The sequence below is a fragment of the Pleurodeles waltl genome, chromosome 9, assembly GCF_031143425.1.
Source record: "Pleurodeles waltl isolate 20211129_DDA chromosome 9, aPleWal1.hap1.20221129, whole genome shotgun sequence".
Classification (NCBI taxonomy): Eukaryota; Metazoa; Chordata; class Amphibia; order Caudata; family Salamandridae; genus Pleurodeles; species Pleurodeles waltl.
The window spans coordinates 97,747,216-97,759,988 of NC_090448.1; the positions used below are offsets into that span (position 1 = coordinate 97,747,216).

Consider the following 12,773-nt stretch of genomic DNA (forward strand, 5'->3'; position numbering starts at 1 on the left):
TTTGGGCCCAAATTGACTGTATCTCCTACCAAATGATTGTGTGACGAGTGCTTAGATCAGGTACTAATTGCACATGTTCTGCAGTGGTTAACCTATCTCTTAGCTGCTGTTCCTCCCATAGGACAACACTATATTCCTGCTTGAACTCCCGAATGGGGCTTGCATTGTGTTCTGTTCATTAATTAATATCCATAAACTCTTCAACCTTGATCCAATGTAGTTGCAAATACCCTTTGTACTGTAATACAAATTTGGCGAAAGTCCATATAGACCATTACAGGGGTGCATCAGGAAGTTTCAAAGCTAACAATAAAGGTGCATGGTCTGAAGCATATATGCGGTGAAAGGTATGTTTTGTGTGTTGCACCAGTCTTTTGCTTACTCAAAAATAATCAGCCATAGAGTATTGTGGATGTGCTGTTCACAAACTCAAAAGCCGTTGCATGGGGATTCACCACCTCCATGGATCGATCAGGTTTAAACCATCTCTTTGGAATGAAATGGCTGTTCTAGCTTTGGGAATCTGAGTGGGCCCAGAAGAGTTTATAGTGTTCTTAACTGTACATTCTATAGAGTTAAAATCACCCATATTTTACATAGTACCCAGGTAACAGCATGAAGATTTCCTGGATTTCCAAGTGGATAGTTGGAATTGTCCACATTTGTGGGAGCGTGAAGGTGAATAGGTGGTGTGTTACTGGTATTTTGACAGCTTTGGCAGTGCCTGTAGGTGCTGCAGGGTGCAGTGGCCCCCTGAGGAATATTTTGGGCCCTGGCTCTTATCTTCGTTTGCAAATTAGGCACTGCCATATAGAAAAAATATGTATATCTTATTTGATTCCAGTTTTACACCCACTCTTACCCACTTTCCTCTTCGATCTGCCCATTCATAAGTTACCTGTAATTTAAATTAAATGCAAGAATTTTGGTTCCTTTGATAGTGGCCTCTGAAAAGCTATTGAAGATATCTCTTGCACTCCGCCTCCCACATAGGTACCTATTTTTTTGGACAGCTTGAGTTTCCTACAAACAAGCCATATTGGAATTTAACCTACCTATTGTTGCTTAACCAGTTCCTGCTTAGTTCTAGAATTAAGCCTTGTAAGATATTCGATTATTAATTGGGGTGGGTGACTACTCAAGGAATAATCGCAACCCATTGTAAGAGTGAACCCTCAAAGTCATTAAATTAACCTGTGCTCAATACCCTGGTAGATATAGCACAGAGCAGACATGCTTAACTTATGGCAGTGAGTAAGTATTTGTGCAGTACCAAAACAGTAATAAAGTCAAATGCAAAACAATAAAAATCCCAAACTGAATTAGAATCATAGAGTAAAGTATAATAAACAAAATTACACCCAAATGACAAAAATCCAATAAGGGGAACTGGAGATATGAATTTTAAAACTTTTGTAGAAACAGCACCAAAAGCACAAAACAACAATTCAAGTCACTGATTGCAGTAGAAAGGGACTTAGGTGCTATTTGAGGAGGACTGCAATGGAGCACGGGTCAGATACACTAACCAGGTCTGTCAAAGACTTTACCCACTCATGTAATGCTTTAAGTCCCAATACAATACAGTAGTACACTTCCAAAGCACACAGTACCTCAGGGGAAGCACTTAGAGACTCACAGGGTATCAGGCAGAGGTCAGCAGCTGAGTACCTCTGGGAAAATAATTATTTTAGCTTGTTTTATCCCTGTAGGTTGGCCAGGAGGCCAGCTTTATGTCCCTTGGAGTCCACACCTCGGTCCCAGTCTTTCAGGGCTCCTCACAGGTCACAGAAATCAAGTCCAGTCCTCTTCTGATCTTTTGCAGCTCCCGGAACTTGTTCTGAAATGAGTGCCTGGAGGTGGCACATTTATGTCTGGCTCTAACTAGTGGGTGTTAGTGATTCTCAGGCATGTCCTAACCAATTGGGTAAACGTTCCTGGGTCCAAACCTACCCACCTTTGGCCTTTTAAGGATGATGAAAGTCTTCGGCCCGCTAAACCTGGAATTTGAAAGCCTTATGTTTGTGTGGGGGGGGTGCACCATGGTAATCCTAGTGTCCTCCCACATCTGACATTAAAAACCATTTGGTGGCAGCCACTGTATGTAAATAAACTCAAAGACAGAAGACAACCTGAGTGTGGATCCAGAAGAATTGTCTTGTTATCCTGTTCTTGCCCCTTTCAAGTATGCACCAAGGGTTATATGTAAATCCCAGAGATGGGCTTCTGGTAGAATAAAAGCAGTGTCCTTCAGCAACCAGACTGTGGATCCACAAGAATTGCCTTGGCATCCTGTTGTCTACCCTTTCAAGTATACCCAAGTGTTATATATAAACATATCAATCCTGTCAAGCAGTATTTGAAAATCAAGCAGGATTTGACACTGTACTGTCAAAAAGAATGCCCACAGACACCACCCTTCATATTCTATCAGGTTCAGAGGATCCATCTCTGCACATTCAGGTCAGCTTATTATTTCCTCCTGGAAGACATTTCGGGGCATATTTATACTCCGTTTGCGCCGAATTTGCGTTGTTTTTTTCGACGCAAATTAGACGCAAAACTAACTCCATATTTATACTTTGGCGTTAGACGCGTCTAGCGCCAAAGTTCATGGAGTTAGCGTCATTTTTTGGCGTGAACACCTTCCTTGCCTTAATGATATGCAAGGGAGGCGTTCCCGTTTAAAAAAATGACTCCCAGGCATGTGCGTGGTATTTATACTCCCGGGCAAAAATGACGCCCGGGAGTGGGCGGGGCAAAAAACCCCGCATTTGCGCCTCTTTTTAACGCCTGGGTCAGGGCAGGCGTTAAGGGACCTGTGGGCTCAGAATGAGCCCAGAGGTGCCCTCCCATGCCCCCAGGGACACCCCCTGCCACCCTTGCCCACCCCAGGAGGACACCCAAGGATGGAGGGACCCATCCCAGGGAAGAAAAGGTAAGTTGTGGTAAGTATTTTTTTTTTGTGGCATAGGGGGGCCTGATTTGTGCCCCCCTACATGCCACTATGCCCAATGACCATGCCCAGGGGACAGAAGTCCCCTGGGCATGGCCATTGGGCAAGGGGGCATGACTCCTGTCTTTGCTAAGACAGGAGTCATGTTAATGGGGGATGGGCGCCAAAAAAAAATGGCGCAAATCGGGTTAAGACGATTTTTTTGCCTCAACCTGACTTGCCCCATTTTGAGACGCCCATACGCCATTTTCCCCTACGCCGGCGCTGCCTGGTGTACGTGGTTTTTTTTCACGCACACCAGGCAGCGCCGGTCGGCTAACGCCGGCTAACGCCATTCTATAAATACGGCGCCCGCATGGCGCTTCAGAATGGCGTTAGCCGGCGCTAATTTTTTTGACGCTAAACTGCGTTAGCGCAGTTTGGCGTCAAAAAGTATAAATACGGGCCTTCATACCTATTCACACCTATTGAAGTCTAACTGCTTGCAAGAGGATGCTCGAGAGTCAATGAAAATTAGCCTCTAGGAGCGTCAGACACGGAAAAGGTAGTTTTCCTTAATCTATATTAACAATCTGACCACCATTGAATTGGATTTTTAATAACTATTAATAAATAGTTGTTTAATTGTTTTTCTGTCTGGTCACATTCATGATATGCAGTGTTAGTATTTTAATCTTAACTCCGGTTTTCTACATGAATAAGCGAGGCTTGCCATAGTGAAAGCTTTTGGGTGCTACACATTGTAAGGACATGTTAACATAAAATTTCTACTAGTACTATTTTAAATAAAATGCACTTTGTCTTGTGGGCTACAATGCCTAAATAGGAGGGATGTAATAATATTTAAATGGAAGATGTTCACCTTCCAAAAAGAGTTCATTTTGACAGACCAAAGTGTAGTTTTTACACTGTTACAATGAGGCTAATAGATGCTGCAGTCAACTAGTGGTATTTAATTTCTAAGTCCTGGGCAGACTTTGTAGCCTATATTAGGACCTTAAAGGCAAGTTAAATATAGCATGTAAGAGTATGCTACTTCAACCATGGTCAAAAGGGAGCATAGGCACTTAACTACTCATTAGCAGAGGTAAAGTACACAGAGTTTTAAAGCCAGCAAAATATTTAGGGCCATATTTATACTTTTTGACGCACAACTGCGCCAACGCAGTTGTGCATCAAAAAATTTAACGCCGGCTAACGCCATTCCAAAGCGCCATGCGTGCGCCTTATTTATGGAATGACGTTAGCCGGCGCTGCGGACTGGTGTGCGTCAAAAAAAATGACCCACACCAGGCAGCGCCGGTGTAGGGGAAAATGGAGCTTGGGCGTCAAAAAATGGGGCAAGTCGGTCTGAGGCAAAAAATCTGCCTCAACCCGATTTGCGCCATTTTTTTTTACTCCCAACCTCCATTGAAATGACTCCTGTCTTAGCACAGACAGGAGTCATGCCCCCTTGCCCAATGGCCATGCCCAGGGGACATATGTCCCCTGGGCATGGTCATTGGGCATAGTGGCATGTAGGGGGGCACAAATCAGGTCCCCCATGCCACAAATTTTTTTTTTTTAAATAACTTACCTGAACTTACCTTAAGTTCCCTGGGATGGGTCCCTCCATCCTTGGGCGTCCTCCTGGGGTGGGCAAGGGTGGCAGGGGGTGTCCCTGGGGGCATGGGAGGGCACCTCTGGGCTCTTTCCGAGCCCACAGGTTCCTTAACGCCTGCCCTGACCAGGCATTAAAAAAGGACGCAAAAGCGGCTGGACGTAATTTTTTTTGACCCGCCCACTCCCGTGCGTCATTTTTGCACGGGAGTTTAAATAAGGCGCACATGCCTTGGAGTCATTTTTTAGACGGGAACGCCTACCTTGCATATCATTAACGCAAGGTAGGTGTCCACGCTAAAAAATGACGCAAACTCCAAGATCTTCGGCGCTAGACGGGTCTAACGCCAAAGTATAAATATGGAGTTAGCTTTGCGTCGGATTTGCGTAAAAAAAACGACGCAATTCCGGCGCAAACAGAGTATAAATATGCCCCTTATGGTCCAGCAAAAGGCAATAAATCTGAGGTGATCATGCAGAAATGGTGGATTTACTACATACCCCTTTTTATTTAGGGTAATTATCTTTATTTTTTACCACAACAATATATGGAATTTGTGGAGCTTGTCTAGCCAGCAGCGAGTCCCCTCCGCTCTCTTTCAGCTCCATGCTTGGACATCCACCCTGACCACATGACCCCTCAAGTCCAGCTCACTCCCCATAGTCCCATTTCATGTACATCTAGGCCTCCAAATCTTCACTGCATTATCTTTTGCCCTTACAGTCTTATCTGGTTTCACAATGACCCACAGTTCTCACTGCTTCTCCAAGGCCTCCCACACATATTCCCTCCTGGGAGTCTGTAATATGAGAAGCCTGGCTTAGTTACCATTTGCCTTTTCTATCTATAAATATATGTTTAGTCCTGAAAAGTTTGTGATGATTGTTCTTGGTGTGGTTTCAAATTTGGGTACTACTACAAATATGCTCTTGCAAATCGTCAGACATGGAGCTGTTTTGGTGCTTTGGCAAAGCTGTACTATTGTGCCTGGAGTGGTGAGGAACCTTTGTCATTTTACAGCTCAGTGTGGATGTCACTGTGCTAATCCTATGCTTAAAGACTTTGCTGTATAGATTGGAAAGGACTTTGGCCCTTATTACAACCCTGGCAGACGGCGGTAATTCGGGGAAAGGTACTGCCAACAGGCTGGCGGTACCTTTTCCCAAATTATGACATTGCTGGTCTTGCTCAAGCCAAACCACCAATGTACAACTCTGTCCGCCAGGGTGGTAACAGCTGCTGGGCTGGAGACTTCGATCTCCAGTCAGGCGGCCGTCACAATCCCACCCTCTGGATTATGACCCCGCCTATGACATGGTTTTCGTGGCAAGCGTACTGCCACAAAAACCATGGCAGTCGGCACTATCAGTGCCAGGGAATTCCTCCCCTGGCACTGATAGGGGTTTCCCTCACTCCTCTCCCCTCTCCACAGTCTTCTCCCACCTCCTCCTCCCTTTACACACACACACACGCACACATACACAATCATACACACACGCATATCCACATCCACCCACGCATGCACACATACATACCCCCACACCACAACATACACAAACTCACACCGTTGCACACACGCATTCACAACACACAACATACATGTACACGCACTCAGTCATTCACGCACGCATTCAATGTGACTCACACCCACATGCACGTATACAAAATCAAACACACACACACACACCCACCCACGCATACGCACACACCACCCCACCCCCCTCTCCTGTCGGAGAACCCGACTTACCTGCTTGAAGGGGGTGCTCCGACGGGCAAGACACTGCCAGGCCATATTATGGCTCATGATATGGTCGGCGGTGTTTTGCTGACGTGGCGCTGCTGGTGGCAGCAGCACCACCTTACCACTGTCCGCCTTTATGACCGTCAACGGTATTCCGCCAGCCTTCTGGTGGAATTCCGTCTACGGTCATAATGCGGGTGGGCGACTGGTAGCCACGGCGACGGTATGTTGGCTGCCGTCGCTGTGGCGGTAGGCGGCAGTTACTGCCAAAGTCATAATGAGGGCTTTTGTCCCTTTCTAGCTTGGCGTGGCACTCACCTAATCCTATGCATAAAACCTTTGGGCATTCTAGTGCATCCTTGCACCACATTAGCATCCTCATTTGTTATGCTAATGAGGCCCAACGAGGCCACATTTGCTGCGCCAAATTTACAAAGTGGCGCAAAGCTCCGGACTAGCGTCAAAACATTTTACGCTAATTTCCCTAACTACTGCCATGGTGCACTGTATCTAAAATAAGGTGCACACATGGTGGAGTTAGGGGGTGCTAATGGGTGCAAGAATAGTGGTGCTGCACTGTGTGCAGTGTCACTTTTCTGAAATCAGGCCCTCTGTTAGAAAAACAGACATTTGAGGTGAGCAAATTTAGAGTGTTGCTGGTGTTGTAGGGTGCTCTGTACTGGAGCTGCTCTCCACCTAAACTTGGGAACTACCCACAGTTCTGTCTTCATTTTTGAATAATGTATGTAGCACTTTAAGTCTGAAAGGGTATTGTTTTGATATGTATTATACATATTAATTCAACATAATTTCCTATGGAGTTATTTTAAGTCCCTGCGTTCAGTTGCAGTATAAGTGGTTTGTCCATATGTGTTGTTATACTTTCTACTGCTTTTTTTTGTCAGTAGAAACTTACATTTTTAAATTGGGCCCCAACCTCTGCTTCAGGAAACAGAGACAGGGAGTGGAGACTTGTAAGTCTACACTTTTGAGTAACTGTACTCATAAATGGTGAATAGACAAAAGTGGTAAAGTTTCTTAAAAAATTAAGAGTCAACTGACGTGTACCTTGCTCACAAGTGTGAGTTAGCATTGTGAATAGGTTTTTGTAGTACGTAAGTAGTACTACTAATCAAATGTGTGAAATGCATCCTTATGATCAATTACACTTGTATTAAAATGTTAAAATGCATTTGCATGTGTGTTCTGGATACAAATGTTACTTGTCTCAATTAATCTTGTATGAAATGCATGAGATTTGCATTTGTTGTGCTTTAACAAGGTGTCCTTGTTTGCACTTTTTGAACTGAGAGGTGACGAAACAGCAGGTATGAGTAGTTACCAGAAGATGCACATATGTTCACGCTGGGTTGCGGAGAGCACCTTTTATTATAGGCCTTTTTAAAAACATCAGCTTCCAGTTTAGCAGAAGATTATGTGAGCCATCCTATTTTTACTACGTATGGGGCAGTTGCTGAGAGGGTCACAGAATGGGAGAAACCATTTATGCACACATTTTGCTGCTTGCCACAGTACTCTCTTTTTTTGTGTTTTTCTTATTGAAACTTGATCTATTTCGTTCAACTTATTTTATAACTTCACAAACACCATGAAGCCCCATAGACAAAGGTGATACAATTGAATACAGAAACACACAAAACAACCCACGTATCAGCTGTATTTCACTCTGACCAAATTATTAAGGCCCAAAATTGTCATAAGACACCTTTCAGTGTCTTAAAAGAGCTCTCAGATCCTAGTCAAATGTCTCCAGCTCCTTTACTTTTGCAGATTCAGTGCGAGGAGTTGGCCCTGTTTTTTGCTAACAGGGGAGCTGAAATTCATTGCAGTTGGCTAGGGATCTGAATGGTGAAGTAACTGTGCCATATCCTGACACTCTGGGTTGTGTTGTTAATTCTATTCACAATGAGCTTAATAGTAGCATTTCTGTGCTATATCTCTTCTCTAAACTGAAGTCGTGGTCCCCGCTGGATATCTCCACCTTCTCAGCCATTTTACAGTCCATTAAATCTGGTTTGCCCCTAGATGCCTTGCTGTCCTCTCAGCTTGGTCTTATGGACAAGTAACTACTTCAGGTAGTGGTGAATCTCCTTAATTGCTCTCTCTGTGAGAGCTTTGTTCCAGAGAGTTGGAAGCATGCTATGGTTCTCCCACTGATGAAAACAATTAATCTAGATTCGAAAATCTGGTTGAATTTTCATCCTATTTCTCTGCTACCTTGTCTCGCCAACATTTTGGAGAAACATGTGAATGTGTTGCTTACATCTTATGTGGAGACCCAGAACAACCTACGTCCTTCACAGTCTGGTTTCAAGGCCAGGCATAGTGTGGAGTCCACCCTCCTGGAAGTTACTGACCACCTTAGAAGCCTCCTGGATGGAGATTGAACAGTTGCTCTTATTTTACTTTATCTTAACATGGATTTGGATACAGTGTCCCATTCTACCTTGAATGGGAGACTGGAAGCACTGGGATCTGAGGAAAAGTGTTGGCCTGGATACCTTCATTCCTAAAGAATTGGACGTTTCAGGTCTTTTCGGCCAATGCAGTGTCAGAAGCACAACTTTTAACATCTGGAATCCCGCAGGACTCAGTGCTTAGTCCAATGTAGTTTAACATCTATGTCTGCCCATTAATAGAAGTAGTAGTGAGCTGTGGTTTGACCCTTTTTTCCTACGTAAATGACACTCAAATCATCTTTTCGCTGTCATCTGCGCCGGCCCAGTATCCTTCCAATCTTAACTGGGACTTGAGGCGTATTGCCACTTGGATGAGCATAAGTTATCCCTTGTCAGCACAAAAGACAGTGATTAAAGCTCTAATCTTGTCCAGATTGGACTATGGTTACGTCCGCTATTTAGGAATAGATCAAGCATTCATTTGACACTTCCAGACAGCCCAGAATGCGGTGGCAAGACTTCTGTTCTGCCTCCCGAAGCATGTTTCAGTTTCCCATAATTTTCAAGAGCTTCATTGCCTCACAGTTCTAAAGCACAGTCAATTCAAAGCGATGTACCAATTATTTAAAGCTAGAGCCGGAACTGGTCCTGGTTCCATTTAGGAGTCGGTGCTGCCATATAAACCTGCACGTCCTATGAGAGCACAGAATCTGTCTTAATGTACTGTGCACAGGTTTCGCTTGACTCTGATGGGTGGATGCTCCTTCTCAGGCCTGGGTTCAAAACTCTGGGAAAAAAATGAAATGTGCCACCTCCTAAACATGGCAACAATGTGCTTTCAATACCAATTTTTACTTAATCATATTCATCTTTATGTATGATTGTAATGGAACAGAACAGGTGCTATTTAATAGGCAAGAGTTCTTAGAAGAGATTTAGTAATCATTTTTGGTCTTAATGCATATCACAAGAAATATGATTCTTATTGGTGTAAAAAGGTATTATTTACTTTAAATAACAGTACTTGTAAGACTTAGCTTAAAGGGAAAAGAATGACTAAAATAAAATACATGCAAGCATTGACACAGCCAATAGGTCTCAGCAATGCAACCTATTGGGTTTGCTAATACTTCTTTGTGTAAGATAGTCGGCGTAGATGCACAAACATTCACAGCAGCCATCATTGCCTTGGTTTGTTAAAATACATTCAAAGAGGGCTGCTCTGGATTCCTGCACATACCACCTTTGAATGCTTTTGTATTAATTTAACACACCGGTTCCAATATGGCTGTGGTAACCGCACCGACACCTGCATTGGCCATCTTTGTGGGCTTACTGTGTCCATATTTTTAAAATATATCAGTCCAACAAAATGATTACACATAAAAAGCAATGCCACAGTTCTTTTTAACTGAAAAGTGTGTGGTAGAACTTAGGAGGTAACAGAGAAGGGAAGGTTTGATGAAAGCAGTGAGGAGATTTAACTTTCTCAAAGTAGCTTAGCTGCATTAGTGTAGTATGGTCAGTCCGAGGAGGCCACAGGTAGTAGGGTCACAGTGCACCCCAGTTAGTTACACCAAACCAAGAGGGGGAAGGAGACTTTACTTCCTTCCATGAGGATCTATAGCACCCATGCTATAAGACTGCCTACTGAAAGTGGTCTAGCATTGTTAGACTTGGCATCCCTGGCGTGGTCTAACCTAACGTTTTGCATTTGTTCCCCAGGTTGTTGATGTGTGCTGGTATCTGTTTTTGCTATTTTTGTTACTCTGGGCACTTTACCACTGCTTTCCAGAGCTAAACTGCAAGTGGTCCTATGTAAAATGTATGTGTAATTGGCTTTCCATGATTGTCAAATTTGATTTACTGGCAAGTCCCTAGTACAGTGCACTAGAGGTGCCCAGGGCCTGGAAATCAAATGCTTCTAGTGGGCCTGCAGCCATGGTTGTGCCACCCACATTAGTAGCTCTGTGAACATGGCTCAGACCTGCCACTGCAGTGTCTGTGTGTGCAGTTTTAAACTGCCAATTCGACTTGGCAAGTGTACCCACTTGCCAGGCCTAAACCTTCCCTTTTCTTACATGTAAGGCACCCCTAACGTAGGCCCTAGGTAGCCCCATGGGTAGGGTGCAGTGTGTGTTTAAGGTGGGACATATAATGATGTGTTTTATACGTCCTGACAGTGAAATACTGCCAAATGTGTTTTTCACTGTTGCAAGGCCTATCTCTCTCATAGGTTAACATGGGGGCTGCCTTTAAATATTATTGCAGCGCAGATACCCTTTGGGAGTCGAAGGACATATGGAGTTTGGGGTCTCTGGACTCATAAATTAAAAATACATCTTGTAGTGAAGTTGGTTTTGAGACTGTATGTTTGAAAATGCCCCTTTTAGAAAGTTGGCATTTTCTTGCCTACACCATTCTGTGACTCTGCCTGTTTGTGGATTCACAGTTGGGCTGTTTGCACCTCTCTCTAGACAATGCCACAAAGGCAGCTGGGCTGTAGCCTGTATATCCTGATGAGGCATCTGTGCTAGGAGGAAGGGAAGGAGTGGTCACTCATACCTGAAAGGGCTGTGCCTGCCCTCACACAATGCAGCCTCCAACCCCCTAGTGTGTATTTGGGGCATGGCCTGGGCAAAGCAGGATCTTACAAACAAGAGAGGCTTTCCTTTGCAGTATGCCTACTTCAAAGGCAGAAAGGAGTATAAGAGGACCCAAAACCCCTAAAAAGTAGATCACTTTTGGAATCAAGAGGAACCTCTGCTAAGGAGAAGAGCTGAAGAGCTGAGGAGAAGTGCTGCCCTGCCTGTGACTGTGCTTTGTTGAGCTATCCTGCAGTTGCTGCATCTGCCTGTGAAAGGGGGCAAGGACTAGACTTTGTTTTGAATTCCTGCTTGTGAAGAATCTCCAAGGGCCAGAACTGAGCTTGCCTCCTGTTGTTGAAGTCTCAGGACCATCAAAGACTTCCCCTGCCAGCATCTGGACTTCCTGCTGAGACTCCTGTCCTGCCAAGTGGTGCCCTACCCAGTTCCTGGGCCCTTGAAAGGTGAAGCTGGCAGACAAAGACTAAAAATCCATGCACAGACCGCTGTGCGGGGAAATTTTCGACTCACCTTCCATGACATGGCTGATGAACAACGCACAGGCAGCTTTGCGGCTGAAATCAACACTCCACCTGCATCGCGGCTGGAAGATTGATGCAACACGGCTGGAGAAACAATGCGCAACACTTGCTAACAGAGGCTGACAACAACACAATGCGGTATTGTGATACCGTGTGACTGGATTTTCAATGCAACATCGCTGGCCACGGAAAAACAATGCAAATCCAGCCCAGACCCGAGGTGCCTGTCCTGATCGACACATCGCTCTCTTGCGGGGGTGGAGAAACGATGCACGCCGACCTGACCGGAGGAGGAATGACGCACGGTCTCGCTTGCGAGTGAAAAAACAACGCAACGCTGCCCTTTTCCAATGCACACTCGCCCGTGCAGTGTTATTTTGATGCTACCCAGGTACTTTTGTACGTTCTCTCTGTTTTCTAAAGGAGTTTAGACTCTTATTCTTTTAAAATTCATATCTTGACTTGTGTATGTTGGATTTTTGTCGTTTTGGTCTTGTTTTGTTTACATAAATATTACCTATTTTTCTAAACCTGTTTTCTGTCATTTTGTAGTGTTTTCACTGAGTTACTGGGTGTGTTGGTACAAATAATTACACATTTCTTCTGAAGATAAGCCTGCCAAGCTACCATGGGGATAAGTGGGGGTTAACTGAGGGTGATTCTCCTTTACCCTGACTAGAGTGAGGGTCCTTGCTTGGACAGGGGGTAACCGAACTGCCAACCAAAGACCCCATTTCTAACAAGAACTGAGCAGACTTGGAATCACTTTGGGAGAGGGCGTCTTACAAGAAAAGTTGAAAAAAAACTAGAATAAGCCTGATTCTAAGAATTCACAAGAAACGTTGAAAAAACTAGAATAAGCCTGATTCTAAGAATTCACAAACTCACTGAGGTTGGAGAAACACATTGACCTTGTTGTCACTTGATTA

The 12,773-nt window shown here is 44.4% G+C and overlaps 1 protein-coding gene across 1 annotated transcript in view; it reads left to right on the forward strand.

Annotated features, from left to right (window-relative positions):
* Positions 1–12,773, forward strand: part of IL5RA (interleukin 5 receptor subunit alpha) — a 295,593-nt gene that overhangs the window by 242,591 nt on the left and 40,229 nt on the right. The gene's annotated exons all lie outside the window — the stretch shown is intronic.